This window comes from Pleurodeles waltl, chromosome 4_2, assembly GCF_031143425.1.
Source record: "Pleurodeles waltl isolate 20211129_DDA chromosome 4_2, aPleWal1.hap1.20221129, whole genome shotgun sequence".
NCBI classification, from domain to species: Eukaryota; Metazoa; Chordata; class Amphibia; order Caudata; family Salamandridae; genus Pleurodeles; species Pleurodeles waltl.
The window spans coordinates 211,633,498-211,658,804 of NC_090443.1; the positions used below are offsets into that span (position 1 = coordinate 211,633,498).

The window sequence follows — 25,307 nt, forward strand, 5'->3', positions numbered from 1 at the left end:
CCACAGGCCTCCTATATTTTTGTGTGCTTCTGAGGTCAGTCTCTAGCAATATATCTTTGTTATGACCCCCTTGTGTACCCTCTGTAATGTGGGCTTTGTGCACAGGGATAATGTTGTCTTTCCCCTGTGGTACCTCAGTCTCCTGCAACCCATGGTCCCCCTCCCAGAGCTGTACACCCCCTTGAAACTCTTGTACCGTTGTTCCCTATGTTTGCACTCTTATAAAAGATACATGTGTTTCCTGGTTAATTAGTTCCATTTGCCATAAGCTATTGAATGTAACCATTTATGCTTATTTGTTCTACCTTCCTTAGATATTGGTGCAACTGTTGTGACTTATTGACTTCAACGGGTAATGCTCTTTGGCTCTGCCTGCCATGGTTAATTAATTCCAACCGTCACTTGCACCTGCCATCAGCAAAGGTCACATCCGTTATTTTAACATGTGCTCTATCCTAGGTTTCCTTTGGAACTTTCTGGATTTCCATGTGAGCCACTTGCCCTTCTGGAACAGTTTCTCCCATTAGGTATAAATAGCCTGTCTGACCTTTCAGTGGGGCTTGGCCTCGTTCCAGTCCTGCACAAGCATCTTCCCTGCACTCACCTTCTGAGCCACCCAGAACCCTTCATTGCTCTAGTCTTCCAAGACTTCCTGTTGATCCCATGATCCTGACTCCATTTCCAGTGTCTTCACGTCCAGAGATACAATTTCACCTCCTCCTAGACTTCTTGCACCATTGTCTTCAGTCTTCCTCCGGATTCCAGTTGAGGCAAAGCTAAGTACCTGATCCTCAGGTTAGTGCACAATAATCCATAGATAAATTTGAGGTTAACCAAGACTGATTTCTTTGAACGTGAAAACCCATTCTTGGAAATCAGGCATTATTTATTTCTACATTTCTAAAAGTCCTAGTGCTCCGGACGCTTCAACTGGTGGGAGATCGAAACTTTAATTGCCTCAGAAATTAATGTCTTTACATCCATATTTTTTGACAAATTTTGTATCAAGAACATGGAAAGACTATGAGTGAACAATCTACACATTTGAGTTTGAACTGACCATTGCATGTTTGGACATTTTTGAGAGTGCTAATAACTCCAGCTTACTTCTGAACTATACCTGCTGTACAGCATTATTTCTGATGAAGCCTGTAAGTGATGTTATTGTAAATAACTGATTAAACACCATATATTGAGAACTGATTGTAAACAACTCTTGTTGTTTCTAATGCACTGCACCCGCACCAACACTATAAAGTCCTAGGAGTACAGACCCTCCAACACAGTTGGACAAGGCAGCAGAGCAGGCCCAGTGATGCAAGCCTATACTTTCTTGTTTTATCCCAAGCCCCCGTCCCCTCGAAAGCAGTGTATGATTTAAGGGTTGTGGTCCTTGAGGGCATGACCGTCTTCTCCATGCTCATGCAGAGATCAAACCCTCTCCACCACTCCTTCACTGATGGGGGGAGGGGAGGGCACAACTTTGTTTGGTGAGAATGTCTCTTTTCACCACCACAAGCCCTAACCAAAGCAGGGCTATTTTGTATCTGTCATTATCAAAATCAATATTTATATGTAAGATAACTAGCTGTGATTCAGGCTGTATTATCGATCCTAACACAGATCCCAGGCAGGAAGAAATACTGCCTCCCAACAGTCTGGGTACTTTGCATCCCTATATTGAGGAGCAATGAAGGCAGGTGAGGGAGGGTGTAGTCATCTTCTACAATCAACCCCATGTGATATTTTGCCTCTAGATATTTCAATGGGAGAAGCAAAAACCTAGATGGTTTAGCCAAGTCCCTCGGAGATGCTATTGCCTCTCCCCACTCCTCATTATTGAGAGAACTGAAGTCCCATTCCCCATCCAAATAGTGTATCAAAGGAGTATGATATATTGTTTACTAAAGAGTAACAGATGTAAGTTACTTTGTGGTCTACTAATTCACCCGTATGTGGCTTCACTTCCAGAGAGTTAAGTTTTGGAATGTCATCAAGTTCTGATAGGTATCTTGTTATTGCATGTCACAATTGTAGGAAGTGATAAAACTGGCTTTGAGGCAAATCATATTCAATTTGGAGGTCATGATAGGACTTAAATACTGTTCAACCATAACATCTCCAAGGGAGGTGATTCCAGGTATGTCCCATTTATGAAACCCCTCAATTGCCGTCACTTCTTTTAGCATCATTCCTACTCATAATGTCACCTATTCGGTTAACCTCTTATCCCAACCCAGGATCCTCTGTTGTGGAGCCATTTTAGTGATGCCTCTGAGCACGCTATTTTAGCAACTAGGCCTGCTGCTTGTGCCCTTTAGCCTAGTAACTTTCAATTTTATTTTATTCTTTCAGAATAGGCCACATTTGCGGTGGTGTTTTATTTTCCTTTATCGTGTTGTCCTTTCACCTAGGAAAGCATTACATTTCTTAGCAAAACATTCTTTCACCCTGTACTTTCTTCAAGGCTCCAGCAAGATAGGATTGTCGGCACAAGCGGTACACTGCGTCTCTAACAGTCACAGAAATACACACATTTGTAGGTGGGACACTTTTTCAGAACATGAGTTTCATTATAAAATAATTTCCCCGTCCCATGCACATTAGAGGGAGGTGCCAGCTAGACAACCACCACTACATGCTGTCTGACTTCATTTACAACTGCTCGCTGAGACCACCGGTTTCCTGTCCTATATGGGGATTGTGTATCTAAAGATAACAGGCTTCTCCGCTACTATCATACTCCGGTATGGGGGATGGTGTCATCTGGGGGGGGATCCTAAAGGGTGGATGAGGGCTTATCCTACTATGGTCTAACATAGAACATTAGTAGCATAGGTAGGAATCACGTACAGGGAGTGCAGAATTATTAGGCAAGTTGTATTTTTGAGGATTCATTTTATTATTGAACAACAACCATGTTCTCAATGAACCCAAAAAAACTCATGAATATCAAAGCTGAATATTTTTGGAAGTAGTTTTTAGTTTGTTTTTAGTTTTAGCTATGTTAGGGGGATATCTGTGTGTGCAGGTGACTATTACTGTGCATAATTATTAGGCAACTCAACAAAAAAAAATATATACCCATTTCAATTATTTATTATTACCAGTGAAACCAATATAACATCTCAACATTCACAAATATACATTTCTGACATTCAAAAACAAAACAAAAAAAAATCAGTGACCAATATAGCCACCTTTCTTTGCAAGGACACTCAAAAGCCTGCCATCCATGGATTCTGTCAGTGTTTTGATCTGTTCACCATCAACATTGCGTGCAGCAGCAACCACAGCCTCCCAGACACTGTTCAGAGAGGTGTACTGTTTTCCCTCCTTGTAAATCTCACATTTGATGATGGACCACAGGTTCTCAATGGGGTTCAGATCAGGTGAACAAGGAGGCCATGTCATTAGATTTCCTTCTTTTATACCCTTTCTTGCCAGCCACGCTGTGGAGTACTTGGACGCGTGTGATGGAGCATTGTCCTGCATGAAAATCATGTTTTTCTTGAAGGATGCAGACTTCTTCCTGTACCACTGCTTGAAGAAGGTGTCTTCCAGGAACTGGCAGTAGGACTGGGAGTTGAGCTTGACTCCATCCTCAACCCGAAAAGGCCCCACAAGCTCATCTTTGATGATACCAGCCCAAACCAGTACTCCACCTCCACCTTGCTGGCGTCTGAGTCGGACTGGAGCTCTCTGCCCTTTACCAATCCAGCCACGGGCCCATCCATCTGGCCTATCAAGACTCACTCTCATTTCATCAGTCCATAAAACCTATGAAAAATCAGTCTTGAGATATTTCTTGGCCCAGTCTTGACGTTTCAGCTTGTGTGTCTTGTTCAGTGGTGATCGTCTTTCAGCCTTTCTTACCTTGGCCATGTCTCTGAGTATTGCACACCTTGTGCTTTTGGGCACTCCAGTGATGTTGCAGCTCTGAAATATGGCCAAACTGGTGGCAAGTGGCATCGTGGCAGCTGCATGCTTGACTTTTCTCAGTTCATGGGCAGTTATTTTGCGCCTTGGTTTTTCCACACGCTTCTTGCGACCCTGTTGACTATTTTGAATGAAACGCTTGATTGTTCGATGATCACGCTTCAGAAGCTTTGCAATTTTAAGAGTGCTGCATCCCTCTGCAAGATATCTCACTATTTTTGACTTTTCTGAGCCTGTCAAGTCCTTCTTTTGACCCATTTTGCCAAAGGAAAGGAAGTTGCCTAATAATTATGCACACCTGATATAGGGTGTTGTCATTAGACCACACCCCTTCTCATTACAGAGATGCACATCACCTAATATGCTTAATTGGTAGTAGGCTTTCGAGCCTATACAGCTTGGAGTAAGACAACATGCATAAAGAGGATGAGGTGGTCAAAATACTCATTTGCCTAATAATTCTGCACTCCCTGTATATCATGCATAGTGACAGTATTGTGGGACTTTTCTTGTGTTTCACTTTTCTTTTCACCATTTTGCTTCTAGTATGTTTCATCATCCTAATTATTGCATTTCATGTTATTTTATCCAAGGCGCAGCTGCTTCAATAAATCTTATTGAACCATTTCCTGCCTCTTTTTGTCTTTGCATGTGTGATATGAATGTAACAGAGAGAAAAGGATGAGATCTGATCCACCGCAATTTCCCTGAGAAGTCACTATGTCATGCGCCCAGTCACCACAAATCATCACTAATCTTGAGCAAGGATTAGGTGTTGCTAGCTGGGCAGAAACAGAGTACGATGACATCCGTCACATGATGTGGGATTGGACCCAGTTCCCCACAATTCAGGTGATGCTGCCGACCAAATCCAGCAGCCTCGTTGGTACAATGAGAGCTAACGAGATGTTAATATCTTGATGATCAATGTAGTCACTGGAGGAATTCAAGGGTCTACTCTCTCACACCCATAGCATTTCTTCAGTTTTTCTGTGGTGGTCTAGTGGACCTTTTGTCCCTCTTTATGGGTAAATAGGGTGTTAACCCCCACCTGCTCATCCCAGAGGTGGCAGAAAGCCCACCAGACCACCAGGGAACAAAGGAGAGAAACCGAATGGGGTGCAGGTTTGTCCATTGTGACACTGATAATCAGCTCTATCACTGGGCACTTGCCAATCTTTCTGCCTTCTTAAAGGGCAGATTGAAGGGCCCAAGTTTTCATGGTGTGGGGTGTTGATCTGTCTTGGCATCAAGCTCTACTGCCGAACGCCAGATAGTCTTTCTGGTCTCTAGGGGAGACAGAATGGGGGGTGGGTTTACATGCTCTCTGCAACCCATATATCAATATTAAATCCAAAGAAATGTACATTATGTCTCCTTTGCTATGGGGATAGCTGCAATATTTGGGTTCTGGGCTCCAGGGGTCTCCCAGAGGGGTCTTCAGCCTGATGACAGAATAAAGCAGCCCCTACCGTATTCTGTTTAAAAAAAAAAAAGACAAATGTTCCAATCATGATGTCCCTGTGACTTCAGAAAACAGGAGACCAGTCAGCTGGCCCTTGCAGTCACTCTGGGTTCTGGGTTTAAGGGATGTGAGTCCAGTCCTTCTCGCTCAGGTAAGGAGGACAGTAGGTCAGCACAGCTAGAAGGCAATTTTTCCAGAGCAATAGTAGAGCAGAGCGGCAGTACTTGAGCGGCACAGCAGTCCTTCTTCCTGGCAGAGTATCCACAGGTCCAGAAGTGTACTAAAGTGGTAGGGTTAGAGGTCCAGTTCTTATACCCAGCGGTGTCTTTGGAGTGGGTGGGACTTCAAAGGAGTCTTAGAAGTGCACAGATGTCTTCCCTCCCTGCCCTGGTTCGTTCTAGACTCACTAGAGGTGTGCATGTACCCCTTTGTGTAGGGACAGGGTACAGCTTATTCAGGTGTAAGTGTGAGACTGGCCAGCCTCCCCCTCCCATCCTGTGCTGATGTCCCATCAGGGACCATCAAGTCACACCTAAGCTCCCATCGTATGTAGCTGCCTATGGGGAATACACAAAGCCCATTTGTGATCCTCTCAAGACAAGTGATCGGAAACAGCCTGCAGGCATACAGTTCAGGTCTAAGAACAGGATTTTCAAAATTGTAATAGGTTCAAGGCCCAGCTCTCCAAGTGCTCTGCATTGCAATTTGATCCTGTGTTCTCCTTGCTTTCTTCCATGTTTTTTGAATGCCTTCTCTTTGCTTTTCCCTCATTTTTAGTGCTTTCTCCTTGCTTCGCCCTCATTTTTTGATTGCTTTCTCCTTGCTTTTCCCTCATTCTCACTGATTTCTTACTGCTTTTTCCCCTGTTTTTTGTGTCTTTTCCTTGCTTTTCTTTAGTTTTCATCGCTTTCTCCTTGCTTTCTCCCCGTTTTCTTGTGTGACCTCTCCTTGCTTTTCTCATTTTCACTGCTTTTCCCTCCTGTTTTTTGTGTGCTGCCTTTTTGCTTTTCCCTTGTTCTCACAGCTTTATCCCTCATTGCCGCTCCTGCCTGCCACCTGTTATTTCCCACATCCCGCCCAGCCTCGCCTACCAGCTCCCCTCCCTCCTCTCAGGCCCTACGTTATGGAGGCCACAGCACAACCCCATTGAGCAGGTCCCAGGCCCAACTCTTTGTGCTGCTGCAATGCTCTTGTTCCTGTCTTCTTGCTTTTCCCCTATTTTTTTTTTTTATTTCTTTCTCCTTGCTTTTGCCCTCATTTTTTTGTGTGCCTTCTCTTTTGCTTTTCCCTCGTTTTCATTGCTTTCTCCTTGCTATTTCTCTCATCTTTCATATGCCTTCTCCTTTCTTTTCCCTCATTTTCATTGCTTTCAAGCACCCGAACAACCCGTTGGATGATAAGCCATGCTCTACAAATTATGATTGATTGAATTCTGATTGATAACAATAAACCTAACTTTACCACTAAAGAGGATTTGTCATTACAATTTCATGGGTACTAAATATGACAGATCTACCTCCTCCCAATCAGGAATTACAACTTATTAAATGTAATAAGAAATCCTCAATGTTGCAATATGAGAGGGGTAGGCCTCACAGTAGTGAACAACGAATTTGGGTGTATGTCACTACCAGACTTAAAAGTACATGGCCTACCTTGTAATTACACAGCTTCCTCCCCTATGTTCTATCTAGGGCCTACCTTAGGCATGACATATCTAATAAAAGAAGAGTTCAAGGCTTGGCAAGAATTTTTAAATGACAAGACAACATGGCAGTGTGACACGCCTTTCAGGCTTAAGTGGCAGCCTGGGACATGTTTTAAAGGGCTACTTACGTGGGTGACACTATCAGTGCTACAGGCCCACTAGTAGTATTTGATTAACACGCCCTGGGTACATGTAGTGCACTTTAATAGGGACTTTTAAGTAAATTAAATATGCCATTTAGGTGTATATACCAATCAAGCCATGTTTAGGGGAGTGAACCCAACCACTAGCACTAGTTTGCAGTGGTAAAGTGCACAGAGAACTAAGGCCAGAAAAAACAAGTTCAGTAAAAATGTTTGGGGGCAGACCACCCTAAGCTTGACAGGTCCAACAACTGGCCTCTCTTTGAAGAAGGGAAGAAGTACCATCTGCAGATAGGTACAGTGTACTACTGCACCTGCCTGCTGCTGGATGCCGAGGGGGGACCTGGTACTCTCATCTACCCCGCCAAATGAATGTCTTCAGATATTACGCAGACTGTTCACCACCTCTGTGTCACACATTCAGTATGGCTTCTGACATGTTTTTTGCCTCTATACCTGTATCTGTAATAGAGCTAGGGTGCAAAGACAACGTGTTCCTTCATGTCCCTTGGCCCCATGAAAACGAGAGAGTGACCCCTTGTGATTGAACTGGCCAAGTAAGTCCACCAACACAGCCCATAGCATAGAGGGGGCTGCCCAAGCATCTATGCCCCAGGGAGCAAGGAGCAGCACATATGCCAATTGCATCCTGGGAACACTTTCTGTGATATGGCTCCTCTTGTGTGATGCACTTCCTGCCCCTCCCTGGGAAGGGGAGATTAGGTATACCCCCCAAATAGACTTCCAAGGGGGCAGAAAGACTATTTGAGCTCCAGTAGTGAAGAGTGTGTACATGTTCCAGGTTGGTTCACAAACCTCCCATTCTTTTTTTTAAAAATCCGTAATGTTTAGTGTACTTTCTGCACCCTTGATGATGGCATATTTAGGGCAATGCCTCCACTCTGCCTTTAGGGAAACTAAAAAGGAATGTTTGGGCTTTAGGGTCTGGGTGTGACCTAATGGTATGACAAATGGCCCCCACCCATTATTGTTTTTATGCTTATCCCTTTGCTCCTTATGGGCATTTTGTCCTGCTAGGTTGGGCAGATCAGGAGAAAGCCTTCAATCTTTCTCGCTAAGGGAGCAAAAAGACTGATCGGCCCCTTGGTGGGGAGCATTAGGCCGTGGTTGGGGGCCCTCCTATTCTAGAGACCACCCTAATGGCTAACGAGTGCATACTTGATCATGGACCACCCTCCTGAAGTTTACCACTGAGCAGGGATCCATTAGTGAGAAGTATAATCGGAAACAGATGAGTCTCCTATTTCCAAAGATGCTTCATCTAGGCAGATTGATACGTGGGGGCTGAGCTTTTCTCCAACCACCAATCATACTGAACACAGCTGACTCTGAAAGCTCCAGTTTCTTTCTGTTTCATATTTGATGGTTCAAAAAGAGAGGGATAGGGGGTATTATGGTCCAGTGTATATCCCCCAGTGAAGCTTTACATTTTTCAAGGAGGAAGGTCACTCATGAAGAAGGAAAACAGAAGGAGGGCAAGGATCAACCTGGAGTCAACCCCTTAAAAATTTCTGTTTAATTTGTTCTGTCACCTTTTACTCCAAAGTAAATCTGAGTTCTCGAGTGTAGGTCTACAAAAAGGGAAAGAAACCTTTTATAAATTTCTATATAGCTCCCTTAGTCCATTACTCATTGTGGCATACCTGATTAAATGCAGATTTAAGTCCATGAAACAAACCAAAAGATTGCCTATCTACCTTGCTCTAACGGAACCAAAGTCTTATCTAAAGGCATATTTTCATGCATTCAGTGGAATTGTGGGAAAAATCATGGACAATACATCAGGAAATTAAATGATGTGCTGGAATAGCTTGGTGGTTCCCTTCTTTTAAAACAGAATGCTTTAAAACACCAAGCCAGCAAATAGCTATGTGAGTGGAAAACGGATAGAAAAAGTCAGCCAGTAGATTAGGATTTATCCTATGAACCATAGTTGAAATACCATCCGGTCCTCACACTCAACTAAGTCTAAAGTATTTAACTTTTTACAGGTAAAGGACAAACATCACATCATCCATGTTACCTCTTTAATGCCACGGATAGGAATATCATCTCTTCGCACTAAGGGCAGGAATTTCTTGTATGGCCCCAACTCAGGCTGCTGTGGGAAAACCTTCACCGCGGCATAAGGCTTCTTTTTATATGATGATGATGATCAGGGTGCTGTGGTTGCTGACACTATCAAATATGAGAAAAATATCAATACACTGTTCCAGGAAGAGGAAAGGAAAACACACAAGAAAGTCCTAAATTTTAGGAGCAAATAACCTCACACATCCAAAAGGATGTCATGCTTCATCATTGGTACAGCTCCTCGTCAGACCGGCGCTGCAATGTCTGACGGGCTCCACCCCAGATGGGGGGGGGCTCTTTGCCGGAGATCTTTTACAATGATGGTGCCGTGACCCCAGGATTGAGTGGGGGGAGGAAAAAGAAAATAGGAGATCAACCATGCCCAATGTTCCCATATGTGCCTTTTTTAGGCCGCGGCCGGGGCAGGGGAAGAGGCAGAAGGAGAGGAAGAGGCAGACGGGTCCATTGGGCCCAGGACGAACCACAGATGATAACACGCAGCCAGGGGAAGAACCCACCGAATCGGACCTAGTGGTCAACCTCTCATCAAGACCACTCTCCCCCACTGAGCGAACAGTCCTGAATAAAGGACTCTGCTTCGTACCCACACCTCAAGAAGACTCCTTTCGACTTCATTGTGAGTTGTCCCACTTTTTCAGGAAGATTAGATTACAATTTTCTTTCACGACAGACCCGATACCAATCAATTGACTGACACAGGCCTCAAAAAACCTTCCAAATTCATGCCTCCCACCTCTTCAATGCCATGCGAGTTACTAGCTTTCGAACAAGCAGTTTTCAGTGATTTTAGCAGCTTTGCAACCCAAACGGTCCTTTTCCAATACCTCCACTGCTGAGAGAACCGCCTTGAAGATGCTGTCGTCCGACACGAGTATTGTCATCAAACCTGCTGACAAAGGTGGAGCCACAGTGATCCTGAACACGGTTGATTACAGACGTGAGTGCCTCCGTCTACTGGAGGATTCCACCTACGATACCCAGATCACCACCAATCCCACCAAGAGACTTCAAATAGAAATACGCGGAATGATAGAGGAGGCTGCAGCAAATCTTTGGATTTCACAAAAGGAGGCAGAATTCCTGGACACTCGGAATCCACGCACTCCCTATTTCTACTGCCTACCTAAAATTCACAAGGGCAAAGTACCCCCCCCGCCCCAGGCCGTCCAATAGTCTCTGGCATAGGCTCCATCCTTGAACCTCTTTCCATCTTCTGTGACCAATTCTTACAACCTATTGTTCAATCATCCTACACCTATCTGAAAGATACCAAGGATGTTCTGAATTTAATAGAGACTATCAACTCATCTGTTCAAGTACATGCTCTAATTACTTTAGATGTTGAAGCTCTCTATACAAACATCCCTCAAGAAGCCACCCTACAAGTTATTGAGACGGCTCTTCTAGCGGTGGATCAACCACTCACTTCTCCAGTGCATTTTATCATGCACTGTGCCTCCCTTGCTCTGAAAGAGAACTTCTTCCAATTTGAGGATCTTCTTTTTCACCAGACCCGTGGTACATCGATGGGCAGTACGTTCGCCCCGAGTCTAGCCTGCCTTTACATGTTTGACTTTGAAACACGGTTTATCCTATCCGACACAAACCCTTTTCAAACTAACATTAAACTGTGCCGGAGATATATCGACGATATCCTGATCATCTGGCAGGGTACTCCGGCAGACACACAACTATTCATCACATGGATCAACACATTAAATCTTTTTTTTTAAATTTACATCCTCTGTTTCTGAGACTCAGATCCCCTTTTTAGATCTTACGATCTGTATAGAGAATGGGAAACTGTACACGCACACTTATCAAAAAACCACTGACCGCAACAGTCTCCTACTGTATGAGAGCCCTCCCCCTAAGGCACTCAGAAATAATCTTCCTTACGGTCAGTTTTTTCGCCTCCGCCGCAATTGCAGTTTCACACATATGTTCAAAGCCCAAGCTGATGAACTATGTGATAAACTTGACAAACGCCATTACCCACACACTGTGGTAAAAGCCGCATACAAGCGGGCGAGATCTTGCAGCAGAGACACCTTGTTATCAAATACTCCACGCTCTACAGACACCAAGCTTACATGTGTATCCACCTTTACTCCCCTCTCTAACTCTGTTAAAAAAATAGTTAACAAGAGATGGGCCATTCTGTGTAGTGGAGGGCAGCAGATCTCCAAACCTCTATTCGCCTTTAAACGTAACACTAATATTAAGGACCTATTGGTTCATACCAGACCCCGTTCCACTTTTGAACAACCCCGCCCTCAACCCCTTTGGGGCTTCCCTCCAGTGACTGGCCATTTCCCTTGCGGACAGTGTAATGTCTGTACTCTCACTAAACAGTTAAAATCCATCACCTTTGAACTCATTGGGATATGGCGTCTGGTTAAACATACCAACTGTAATACCAAAAATTGCGTGTACATGATTACCTGCCCTTGTGGTCTACAGTACATAGGAATGACCACTAGATCAGTGAAACTCAGGATAAACGAACACCGCAGCAATATTAGATGTGGTCGCGCAACTACTAAATTGTCCCAACATTTCCTGGAGATTGCACACAGCCCAGACGATATGTGGTGGGTGGTCCTCCAAACCGACCCACACAGGAATGTTAACTCCCTCACTGTAAATGGCTAGCCACCTAAGATCAGTGGTAGGCACATAATACTTTACTATGTGCTGATGACTTGGTGATACTTGGGGCCTTATTTAAAGAAAGTGGTGCTGCACCTAGTGCAGTGCCACTTTCCTTGTGTCCCTTAGCTCCCCCCTAATGCCACCATGTGTGAGCCGTATCTAAGATACGACGCACCATGGCAGTAGTTAGGGAAAATAGGATCAACATTTTTGACGCTAGTTCAGAGCTTTGCAGGACTAGCATCAAAAATGTTGACGCTAGTCCTGCAAAGCCCATTGAGAAGCATTGTAAACAATGGTGTGCCTCCTTTTAACGCCTGCTCTTAGCAGGCGTTAATTGTGCCGAAAAACATGACCTAAAGAAATGTCTTGAATTTCTTTGCTACATTTCTTCGTTCTTCCCCCTAACGTGCGAACGCCCCCTTTGGGCCATATTTGCATCAATAAAAACAATGCTAATGTGGGGCAAGGAGGCGCTAGGGGCTAAATCAGCCCCTTGATGTACAGCAATAGGTTAGCAACATCAGATAGAAGCTCTGGCTGTTTAATACAGGGCTAACAAGTAGATAATTAATGTTGGAAAAACCTAGGGCAAAATAAAAATTGAGATGACGCGCCAGCAAATAACCTCTTCTAAGTACCTTGATGTAATTTTAGGTTAAAATGTACTCTTCTAGTTGGGGTGGGTGGTAGGCCACCACAAGAAATAATGGCACTATCCTTGTTAGATTCAGGAAAGGTTTCAGTATCTTAAATCCCACTCCAATTTATAAAGATAGAGAGTATTTTATTGAACAAAATGACTCTAAACCAATAAAAAATCCAACAAGGGGAATCAGAAACATGAGTTTTTTTATGTTTTAAATAAAAATAGTCAGAAGTGCAAAGCACCAACCCTGGGCATGTGGTCATAGTACACCAAAACAGGGGTAATATTTAAGGCTGACCACTATAGAACACAGATTAGATATAGAGACTAGGTTTGTCCTGGTAAGAAGCTTTTCCTTCTGGCGTAGTCTCTGAAATCGAAGTCAAAAATCTTCAGCAGGGCAAGAAATCAGCTTGTGGCCGAGATGGGTTCCATGAGGCCGGATAGCTCCGGACCAAGTCCCAGGGAAGACATTGACTTTTGGTGGGAAAGATACAAATGGGAGAAATTTCAAATTTTCACTCAGTCAGATACTTTTAGTGCCTCTGCCTGTTGAAAAGTTCTACCATAGGACTGAGCCACGTCTTTGAAGTTGAATTCCTCCAGCAGAGCTGTAGCTGAACAGGGCTCCACATGATCGGACACCTTCTGTGACATCCTAATTAAATTGATGTGGGAAAGCTCTGAGAGGGAGCAACCTGAATCTTTGGCCCAGCAGCAATGCTTCTTCATAGGATTAACTTGGCAGGTGTATTCCGGTACTCTGTCGGTTCTCAAGACAAAAAGTCCTGAGAAAAATTCTAAGTCCTAGTATTAGGGTTAGGCAGGAGGAGTCCACTCTAACACTTATCTAAGGGCCCCAGGACCTTAGGTAGACCACTTAGAGTTCTGTTTAACCCACCAACTGGGTCTAGATTACATCCAATGGTGACAGGTAGATTGAGATCTTTTGCAAGAGTACCCTTGAAGCTTAACAGGAGATCAATCAACCGACGTTTGTAGTCCACTTCTCAGTCATGTGCAGAAGTGGAAACAGATCTAGCTCTTAGGAATCTCCTCACAGGTCACAACAGCAGGTGCACTCCTTGTGTGTTCCACAGGTCAACAGTTGTTATAAAGAAGGTACTTGGGGTGTGCCATTTATGCTTAACCAATGGGATAAAAGTCCCCAGGGGCAATCCTCCCTATTGTTTCAGCACTTCCTGTGTGCTTTACTATAAGCTTACACACATACCGCTCTTTACCTAAAACCAACATGGCAGAACCTTTTTACCCCAGTGCAGGGCTCCATGTACCCTCCAAGAGATGTGGCTGTGATAAAGTGCAAACTCTACCTTGTGGTCAATTCAAACCAGTCCAGGGGAAGTTCCTTTCTCCATTGGTATTGATGTTTGGCTGGGAAGCAGGATAATAGAGGGCCTAAAGCCCAAGTGTGAGCTGCATCTAACTGTGACAGGGTAGGTATTCGCTCAAGTTAATTATGTTTGTGGGCACAGCCCAGGTGGTCATCCTGTCAGGGTAAAATCAACCCTCTCCCTTTCTTAGTTCTAGGGGTCACTTTACATCTAATAAAGGAGCTGTTCAGCATTCAGTTCCTGGGTGAGTGAACACTGGCTGAAAGCATATTTAGCTCAGGCAGAAAAAATAACCGCTTTCTAAAAAGTTTCATTTTCAAAATAGTACTATAAAATCCCTATTGACCATTAATATTTCTAGCTACTCTACCTTGTGGTCAATTCAAACCAGTCCAGGGGCAGTTCCTTTCTCCATTGGTATTGATGTTTGGCTGGGAAGCAGGACAATAGAGGGTCTAGGCCCAGGTGTGAGCTGCATCTAACTGTGACAGCATAGGTATTCGCTGAAGTTAATTATGTTTGTGGGCAGAGCCCAGATGGTCATCCTGTCAGGGTAAAATCAACCCTCTCCCTTTGTCTTAGCTCTAGGGGTCACTTTACATCTAATGAGAGCTGTTCAGCCATTCAGTTCCTGGGTGAGAGTGAACACTGGCTGAAAAGCATATTTAGCTCAGGCAGAAAAAAATAACCGCTTTCTAAAAAGTTTCATTTTCAAAATAGTACAATAAAATCCCACTTGACCATTTATTTTTTCTAGCTACTCCCAAAGTGAAGTTAAGCATTATAATGTGTTATAATGTAATTCAATTCTTTCCTGTGGGAGAGACAGCCTTGCCACAGTGAAAATGAATTTCAATGTTTTTCACTGCCAGCACACGTAAAACACAGAATATACATGTCCTACATTTTAATTACCTTGCACCCTACCATATCAACACTAAGGGCCTACCTTAGGGGTGACATATATATCAAGTAGGAAGGTTAAGGCCTGGCAGAAGGTTTAATTTGCCTACTCGACTTGGCAGTTACATACCTGCCCACCCAGGCTGCAGGGGCAGGCCCAGAGACATGTTTTGAAGTTTTACTTTAGTGGCTGGCCGATATGTGCTGTAGTCCACTAGTGACAGTTAACTCACAGGCCCAAGGTACACTTGCACCAGGATGCCCTCTCAGCTGAGCGATCAAGAAATCTGCATAACTTGTGTACCATATAATAGAGACTTATAGGTAATTAAATATGGCAATCAGGAGTGTAGTCCGTTTCAATATGTTTTAGGGGTAAGAGCACATGCACTGGGCGCTGGATGGCAGTGTCCCAGTATACAAAGTTAAAAAGCAGCAACACAATCTAGTAAGAAATTCAGGTGATCACATAAAAATGGGCATTTCCCTACACCAACTTTATTTTCATGTTGTACTGTAACACATGATATTTAGCATAGCATATAAATAACTACAGGTGAGCAGAGGCTGTATTGTTGTTGGCCTCAAACTGGATTGCCTTCCCAGGAGCTCTAACTGCTTCATGTGCTTTATGAATGGTAGACACACTGTATCAAGTTTGTAGAGCCTTTGATGGACTATGGCATATAGCTTTTCTATCATGAAAATGGACCAGGCATTACTTCTCAACATGGTAAAAAGGGGTGCTGCTGGTTGTGTCGCCAGCAGCAGATGGAAGATAAGTTTGCCTGGAGGTATAGAGAGAGGGAAACATTGCTGTTTTCTGGGTCACCCTGAGAAGTGCCAGAAGCTGTCAAGGCATGGGTAACCGTGAAATGAATTTGGTGTGGGATAGGAACTGTGTCCAGAACAACATATTGTGAATGCACCCCCACCAAACATTAAGTGTATCCATGTCCCGCAAGCCTTTCAGGAAAAGCTTACTCTTAAAGAACATGAACAAATGGGGCCCAATTCATAAAAGTATGTATGCATGTGTTCATTTATGGCATTTTCTTGAAAAGTTATGTGTTTACTGATTTTAAATAATATTGTTTAATAAAATTAACATAAAAGTTAAACATGTTTATTTTCTTAAATTAAACTCATTATTAAATGTTAACATTACAAAATAGTCTACTTTTCAAGCACTAAAGCATGTGTGTGTGTGTGTGTGTGTGTGTGTATGTATATATATATAATCATGCAAAGTCAGAACACTGCACTCCAGATAGGCTTGTTTTCCTGTTAGTTTATTTCAGGCAAAGACATCAAAACCATACCACCAATGCGTTTCAACTACCTGGTCTTGCTCACTGTGAGCATCTCGACACCAGCAATGGCAATTTTCGAGCTGTTCTGGTACCAGTGTAAGATGAAACATGTCAGCCACTCAAAGCTTTGTAAATTTTTGCACTCTTGCTAAATATATGGGTGGTCACTGAGTAAAGATTACTGTTTTTTCTTACCGCTGGACTGGGACTGACTTAATCTGTGCTGCCGTATCACAGGTCTGAGAGGTGACCGTGTGAGGGAGTATATATATTGTGAGAAAACTAGGCTGATTGCAGATGGCCCCTAACTTTTTGCCCCCTTTTTCACTTTTTGCTGGTGTTTTCCTGACCCTGATGGTGCCCTGGGTACTGCTAACCAGTCCCAGGGCCAGTGCTCCGTGTAAAATGCATATGCAAATTAGGTTGATACTGCCAATTATAATTAGCCTATCTCGAAGTCCCTAGTGTATGGTAGGAGATGTAGGTTTAGGGACCTCAGCATAGGTAGTAAACCCTTAGGTACCCTGCTGAGGTGCCCAGGGTCATTTTAAAGGCAGGCCTGCCTTGCTGGCTGCTTTTAAATTAAAGTGACATGCAAATTCGACTTTGGAATTAAAAGTACTTCCAAAGTCTGTGACTACATTTAAGTCACCCTAAAGTGTGGTCTAGGTGCCCTCGGGGTTGGGTGCAGTGTAACAATAAGCAGGTACCTTAAAATATGGTTTATAAGCCCTGGTGAGGAAAAAAAAGCGAAACATTGTTTTCCCTCATTGTAGTGAATAGGCTCCATAGGCTAAAATGGGGAGACTTTATTTTAACTAATAAAGTCTCCAAAGGAGCTAGATATGGCAAGTTTGGTCTCAAACTGATTTTTATAATAAATGCAACAACTTGCCATTGTTGAATGTAACATAACTAGTTTGGGGAAAGAGTTTTAGAACTCTTCCTAAAAGTTACCAGTTTCAGCTCTGTAGTTCCCTTCTCTAAATGGCCAGACTCTGGAAGTCTGGCCAGGCGGCCTTGATGAGGTGTGAAGTGGCCTGGGCTGAACACAAAAGAAGTGCCTGGTGGAGGAGATCTGCCTCAACAAATGGTGAAACAGGATTGGGGGAGAACAGCCAAACTGGCCTTCAAATGAAGAAAGGACATTTGGAGCAGCTCAGGACCTCTCCCATTTCCTGCAAACCCTCTTGATTAGATTGGGAGAGGGCAGGAGAGAGGTGTGTTAAGGATTTGTAGCCACCCCAGTGGGTGGGCTCAGCCAGACCTAACCTCCAAAATTTAATTCTGCCATTTTAGATTTTAAGGGATGTTGCTCCCTGGGATTGATTTTTGCCTCACTTCCCAGGAAGTGGTCATCCAATGGGGTAGTTGCCTGCCTGTGATTGGACAGTTCCCCCCTGCTTTCCACTCTAGGAGCAAGGATAAAAATGACAGCGCTGTACCCACACCGCCGATCCTTACAAGGAACAAGACAAAGAAGAAGAGGGACTGCCCTGCTGCACATTTGGGCTTCATCACTAAAATGATTTTGCCTGTCTTCAACTGCTTCAGGAAGGGACTCCCTGTGAGCTACAGGTACAAAGGAGCTGCCCTGGGTCCCTTGCATAAAGTCCTGCAGGAAGAGTTCAGCTGACCAGTGTCCGGTGGCCCTTTGAGGATTCTGACCAGGTACATTCTGGGGAATGTAGTCTTAACTTCCAAGGAGCAGCTCAGAGCTTCTGGAACCTTGGATTAAGTTATGGACACTGCAAGGACCCAAAAAGGACCTCTGGAAGAAGATCCAGAATTTTGGAGACATTTGAAGCAACTGTTGTAAACACCCCCATAACTTGAAGAGGTGCATTGTGGGAGTTGTCGTCCCAGACCCCAAGAGGCAAACCAGAGCCTCTGAACCCTTGGCTGGTGGACCACGTTCGTAAACCAAGAAACACTTCTAAAAGTAAGTGCAGCAGTGTTACATCGTGGGCGGCCTGAACTCTGGACTTTATCTCTGTCCAGTGTGATCTTTTTTTTTCACCCTTTGAGCACTATCACTATTTGCTTCAAACAGCCCCATAAGTTGAAGAGGTGCATTGTGGGAGTTGTTGGAAGTTGTCGTCCCAGACCCCCAAGAGGCAAACCAGAGCCTCTGAACTCTTGGCTGGTGTTTGTGGACTGCTTTCCTGAATCAAGAAACACTTCTGAAAGTAAGTGCAACAGTGTTACATCATGGGTGGCCTGAACTCCGGACTTTATCCCTGTCCAGTGTGACCTTTTTTTCACCCTTTGAGTGCTATCGCTATTTGCTTCAATCCGCTAGAAAACATTTATTCCTTAAAAATGTATATCTCCGGTTCCCCTTATCTGATTTTAATCGTTTTGGTGACATTGTAAAGATAACATATAATCTATTTTTTTTAATTGGTGTTGGATTTGTATTGTGTTTTGCTTATTTAGTGGTTTGTGATTTTTAAATGCATTACACAATTGTCTCCTAAGTTAAGCCTTGTTGCCAAGGATTGAACTGGATTTACTTTATTGAGAGTTAACTGGCCCTGAGTGGGGGTTGGTGGCCTATTGCTAAGTGTAGGTACTTACCTGCCCTTAACAATAATCCGCTTTCCAATATATATATATATATATTATATATTTATTTATATCAAAACAAATCTCTTTCAGGGTTAGAGTGATGCATAAATTATGCAAAAAGGAAGAGAGAACTCTGGGTAGTTCCCAAGTTTAGGTAAAGAGCAGCTCCAGTAAGGAGCACCCTGCAACACCAGCAACACTCTAGATTTACTCACCTCAAATGTCTGTTTATCTAGCAAAGTTTTTAAGCATAGGATCAGCACAGTGCTATCCACGCTGAGCTGGATAGTGACAAAGGTTTTTGCCATTTGTACAGCAAAGTCTTTAAGCATAGGTTTGGCACAATGTCCACCTTGCTGAGCTATAAAATCACAAAAGCCATTTACCACTCCAAGCACATTACAGTTTTGGACTGGTAAAATACCATCAAAGCCAATCTGAAATGAATAAAAGCAACCCCTGACACGTGTTTTGCTCTCATCAAAGCTCATCAGAGAGGTTTAGCTTTGTCTGTGTTTAATCAGGGCAGACAACACTCTTGTCAGCACTATTGAGAACATTGGCTGTGACATTTCTGCCGCCAAGCCCACTGTCACTTGGAAAGAATCTCTTGCCAAGAAATGGAGCACAGCTAGGACTTGCTCAAGAGGGGGGGATCCCAGTGGAGTGATGGATAGCAGATGTCAGGTCAGGCTCCAATTGGGCACACAGCTCTGTGATTGTGGCCCTGTCAAGTCTGTAGGTGAGGATAATGTGCCTGTCCTCGATTTGTGCCAAGTCCACCAGGGGTCTGTACACGAGCGGATGTCTCCATCTCCTATTCATCTGCAGCGGTTGCAATCTATGGGGCAAAAGAGTGAGGAGCCAGTCATAATCCTTACATTGTGACCTCTACAGTTCAATGCATGATGTGATTTTTTAAAAAATTTATAAGTGCCATATGTCCTGAATGTACAGTCGTGAACTGTGACGCAGTTAGGATCCATGGCCTGTCCCCCCAATGAAATGGCATCTGCCTGTTCTGTATGGAGGGACAGGTGGAAGTGAGGTAATTCCGCTGGCGTTGTGCGCCATTGCGGGAGGTGGTCGGGACAAACCGTGCAACTCCTCATTGGTTATCATTGGGACCGATGGGGTACAGTGGCCAATGGTGATGTACGCCGGCGGTGACGGTATGCACTGCTGTGGACGTCACCGCCATTTTCTATCTGTTCACTCACTTGCTACCTGACCTTCAACAGGAGAGGACCTACACTGCATGTGCTGCTGTGACCTGTGTGTGGAACCTACCATGGCCTGTGTGACTGGGGAAAGGGCCCCTGCCGTCACCTCGGCGGAGTAGGAGAGACTAGTGGATGGGGTCCTACCCCAGTACGGACTGCTGTATGGGCCTCCAGACCAACAGGTGAGTGAGTGAGTGAGTGAGTGAGTGAGTGAGTGAGTGAGTGTGTGTGTGTGTGTGTGTGTGTGTGTGTGTGTGTGTGTGTGTGTGTGTGTGTGAAGGCCTCGTGTAGGGGGGTTGGTGGATGGGCCCTGGGCAGTATATATGCTGGGCCATGTCTGTTCGTAATGGGATGGGAAAGGCTATGGAGGGCCATGAGTGTAACAGGCAGGCTGGTCTAACTGATAGCTTTCCCTGTGTATATTTCCTCTGCAGGTCAGTGCCCATCAAAAGAAGGGTATATGGCATGCCATCGCCAAGGACGTGCTGACCCTGGGGTTCTATGGCAGGGGGAGCACCCACTGTCGGAAACTATGGGAGGACCTGAGATGCTGGGCACAGAAGAAGGTGGAGGCCCAGTTGGGGATGTCCTGCCAATGAGGAAGGGGTGCCCATCAAACCCTGATTTCCCCCCCCCCCCCCCCCCGATGGCCCGCATACTGGCGGTGGCCTATCCAGAGCTGGATCAGCGCTTGGGGGCATCACAGCAGCAACAAGGGGATGAGTAGAGTGCTCATCATTGCAACTTACTCATGGTTGGGTGGTATCCGGTTGGGGGATGTGTACCTGTGAGGGCCCCTAGGCCAGGCCTGACATTACAGAGTAGCTCCCATGTTGGGCAGGTTTCTGATGTGAAATTGCTACAACCTACCTAGTAGGCATCCAACTGGGCAGAGGTGTGTGGGTCCCAGGTATGCTGCAGTTGGCAGTATGTGTCCCTCCCCATGTCCTGGTGACTAGCATTGTTATTGGTAGTGCATTGCCTAGTGTGTTCCGTGTGTGTGTGTTGTGTACGCCAACTGTGGTGTCGGTGCAGTAATTGACCAAGTGTATCCTTCGTCACCACCCCCCCCTTTTTGTTTTGTTACCCTGTCCTTATGTGCATTCGCATTATCTGGCAGAGGCACCGGCGACGGAGGGAGCTGCATCCCACAGGATTCAGGAGGCAGAGTCCACTGACGGTGAGGGCACCAGTGGGACAGAGGGCGAGGGGAGCACCACGGTGGAGACTGGAGAGGACAGTTCAGACACGGATACCTCCTCCGATGGAAGCTCCCTGGTGGTGGCGGACACCTCTGTGCCCGCTACAGGTACAGCCACCACTCCTGTACCAGCACGGCCCTCCCAACAGCCCCTCAGCAAGTTGCCCATGACCGCTCACCCTACAGGGTGGGCATCTCCTTCACCCTCAGGCCCCAGTTAGCCCTGCTGCCTTGCGTGAGGAGGCTATTGACCTCCTGAGATCCATCTGTTTGGCAGTCATCCATTGTGAATGCCATCCAGGGGCTGGCAGCCCAAATGCAACATGCCAATGCATTTCTGGAGGGCAATCACACTGGCTTGGTGGCCCAACAGAGATCAATCCAGGCCTCCTCTCTGATGGCAGCCATTTTCCCTGTTTCCACCCTGCAACTTCCTCTACCCAATCCCATTCCCCTCAACCCCAACCTATCCCAAGCACACAGGCAGACGAGCATGCACACAGGTCAACACTCGAGTGGCACAGGCAAACACAGGCACCACACATCTTCCCACAGGCACTCACACCATCCAGATGCAGACATACCAACATCCACTGCCTCCACTGTGTCGCCCTCCTCGTCCTCCACCTCCCTTCCAGTTGCATTTACACTCACACCTGCATGCACTACATCCTCATCCACTACCCCCATCACCAGCACACCTGTCAGAACACACACCTCACTGGCAGTCACCACCCCAACAGCATGCACACGTCCCCTGTGTCCTCTCCCACTGGGTCTGTGCCCCCTCCTCCCAAAGTACACAAAAGCAAGCAATCGGACACCCACAGCCATCCACCTCACAACAGCATCCAGCCCATGCAACTGCATCCAAACACAGCAGACAGACACCTCCTACAACCACTCCCTCTTCCTCCACTCCAAAACACACAAAGAGCAATAAAGTGAAAAAACAGCACAAGAAAAATCCTACACCAATTTAGAAAAACAGAGAAAATGTTAATAAATTATTTGATACCAAAACAACAAAAAGCCAATCAGTAGAACTAGAGTTAAGATTTTTTTTAAAGTTTTGAGTAAAATCTAGCACCTAAAAGATTAAAGTGCCAACCGCGGACATCTAGTCACATGAGACCTGGCCAAAGTTGAAAAATATGGCCGAGTGCGAAGGAGCACTGGACCCATACGAAGAGTGAATTGAGCTCGGATAGCTCTTACTTTCACACTTGGTGAAATTCTGAAAGAAATGTTCTAAAAAGGTAACGTTAAGCATGGCAAGGCAGAAGGTGGTGTATGAAGGAGCGTCATCATGGGGAAGCCTCGAGGTGAAATCGCTAGTGAGGATTTCTACATGTGGACTTAATCAATTTTTAGAAGTGAAAAATCTTAAGAACTCATTCAGGCTGGGTTTAGGTGTGGTTTCAAGATGGGGGGGAGCCTTTTCCTGTCCCTGAGGCTCTGAACAGGAAGCCAGCAAACTAGCCCTTGTAGTCACTATGGTAGTCCTGGGTGCAGGATTTGATGAGCCATGTGTCAAGCACTAACCCATTTTATCTTGCGGAGAGGAGTCACAAGTGCAAGACATTAGCTTTCAACTCTTTCTCAGCACCACAACCCTGCTTGTGAATCCACACAGCTAGATCTAAGATCCAAGAGGGGAAAAGGGAATGGGATAATGAGAGAGAGAGAAAAAAGAGAGGGAAAGAGAGAGTGGTAATAGCTTGGTGGGTCCTTGAGTTCCTTTCTTTTTTGGCACCTTGTTCCAGACTTCCTTGTTTTTTCCCAGGAAATCACCTCTGACCTGTAACAGTAGAGAACTGTAATTACGTTTCTGTGCTATCCCTGGTAAACACCTGCTATCACTCGTATGTGCCTTTTAAATTCCCTCTTCCTCACCTGTGGTGCTCTCTCTTTTGTTTTTATGATGATTATTGATGTTTCTGTCTAGGTAAGATAATAACAATTTACTTTTACCTTACAATTCTGTTACCAGTATAGTTGTTAGTCAGGTAATGGTTATTCATGTACACACTCAACTCGCTTTGGACTGCTTGTCATAAATTAAATCATTGTTTTGACAATCTCACTTAGAGAGCTATACTGGTTCACAGATATGTCACAAGGAATTTAAACATTCACAATATGAACGTGCAACAGTGGTTATCCAAGTATGATTTGTGAACTCATGATCACAATTTGTTTGCATTGCACAGTAATATCTACAGCTACATTAAATGCACAGTAATTGTTCAATGATTAGTTCAACTTGCACACAGTAATCGTGCGGTGATTAGAACAGTGGACCCCTCTACAGCACAACATCAAACATCTGATTACTTACACAGGTTAGCTCTCTCTTTTTTTTTTTTTTTTTTTTTTTTTTTAAGGATTTTTTTCCCCCATATTTTGTATTCTTTATTTATTTTTATTGCACTTTAAGGAGGAATCATCCATATAATATAAATCCGGAGGTTTCTGAAGCTGTAAAATAAAAACAAGTGTAATAGAAAAAAACATTGAGCATAGCCACAAACCGCTAAAAAGAAAATAATTAACTAGCTGTGATAAATTTCATATAATCAGGTCTGAGGCCAATCCTGCAGATACACGATTTGCCCATTCTGAGCTTAGCAGACCCACCCCTTAGAAATCGAACTCACTGTTTCTAAACCCAAATTTCATATCTCTTCTTAAATTGACGACGGTCGGGCAGGGGTGAGTATCAACCCAATTCATACCATATAAATAACTGACTCGGCTTCCATCCAGTTTTGCAATGGAGCTCGAATCAGTTTCCACTGTCTCCTTGCCTGATTGCCTTTCCGAGCATATAGCCTGTGCTCGAGATTATACATTGCCAAAATACGATCCAACCATTGCTTTAAAGTAGGCAGGCAGTGATCCAGGCTGACTGCCGCTTTGCATATATGAACTATCGCCATAGCAGCAAATATAAAGGGCTGCCCATATACCAGTACAGCCCCTTTATGAACCCCAAGCAGCATTAATTCCGGGATCAATGTGATGCCTAACGAGAGAGCCTTGCAAAACCCCAGATCTCTTGCTTAAGTGGGTCTAAAGGAGGGCAAGTACTGAACATATGTACTAAATCTGCTGCCAGACTTGGACACCTTGGGCACCTCGCACCAGCAAGCCCTCCCCACTTGACAATCTTAGCCGGGGTATAATACAAGTCAAAGAGTTTTAAAATGTTGTGCCTGAAGACCGGCTGAGAGAAGTATTGTAACCCTCCAGTTCAAGTGACAAAAAGAAGTTGCCATCAGCAGTACCTAGCTTTCTTCGCCATTCAACATCCTATCTATTCAGATCATCCAGTAAGACACATATTAAACACCCATAGATAGCACTACATGTGCAGCTGGATGTCTTAGCTACAATTTCCATTAAAGGTTGGCTTCCAAACTCACCCACCACCTTTCCTGTATTTTAAAGGAAGTCTTGAATCTGCAAATATCGATCAAATCTTGGTTAGCCAACCCATACTCCTGGTGCAATGTAAGCACATCGTAAAAGTCCCCCAGCTCCCATTTACCCAAGCACCCTAGTCTAGGCAGCAAGGGTCTCTAACTAAAAAAGGAATAGACTTGTTACCCCATATAGGTGTATAGTAGTTGATTTTCCTAAGAGCAGTTTTCCTCCTTATGATTCGCCACACCTTAAATGCTTCCATTAGTCTTAAATTTGACCTTTTTGAAATAGTTTGGTTGAAAGTTTTTCAAAAAAACATTCCTGGCATCCACCCCAATGAGCAGGTTGTAAAAGGGTGAATATAGTCTACCCCTTGACAGCACCCTTCTGATCCGCCAATAAGAGATCTCATGTATTGTAGGGTGCAGGCCATTGATAGCATTTAGAGTTAGGGAACGCCCGCTCCTTTACTCTCTAGGAAGAATCAGAAGTTTAAGACATCTCTTAGCTTTTGTATACTACCAAATAAAGCTGGAGGCTAAATCCTCCATCAACTTAACCTACCAGTTCTCAAACTTAGAATGGATCACCCGGAACAAGAACAGGAGCTTAGGTAGAAGCAGCATCTTTATAACATT

At 44.5% G+C, this 25,307-nt stretch overlaps 1 long non-coding RNA gene across 1 annotated transcript in view; it reads left to right on the forward strand.

Moving 5' to 3' along the window:
- Positions 1–682: 682 nt before the first annotated feature.
- The window catches only part of LOC138294116 (uncharacterized), a 237,243-nt gene continuing 212,618 nt past the window's right edge, over positions 683–25,307 (forward strand). The window contains exon 1 of the long non-coding RNA XR_011203199.1: positions 683–795. This is a non-coding gene — a long non-coding RNA (uncharacterized lncRNA). The remainder of the gene's footprint in view (positions 796–25,307) is intronic.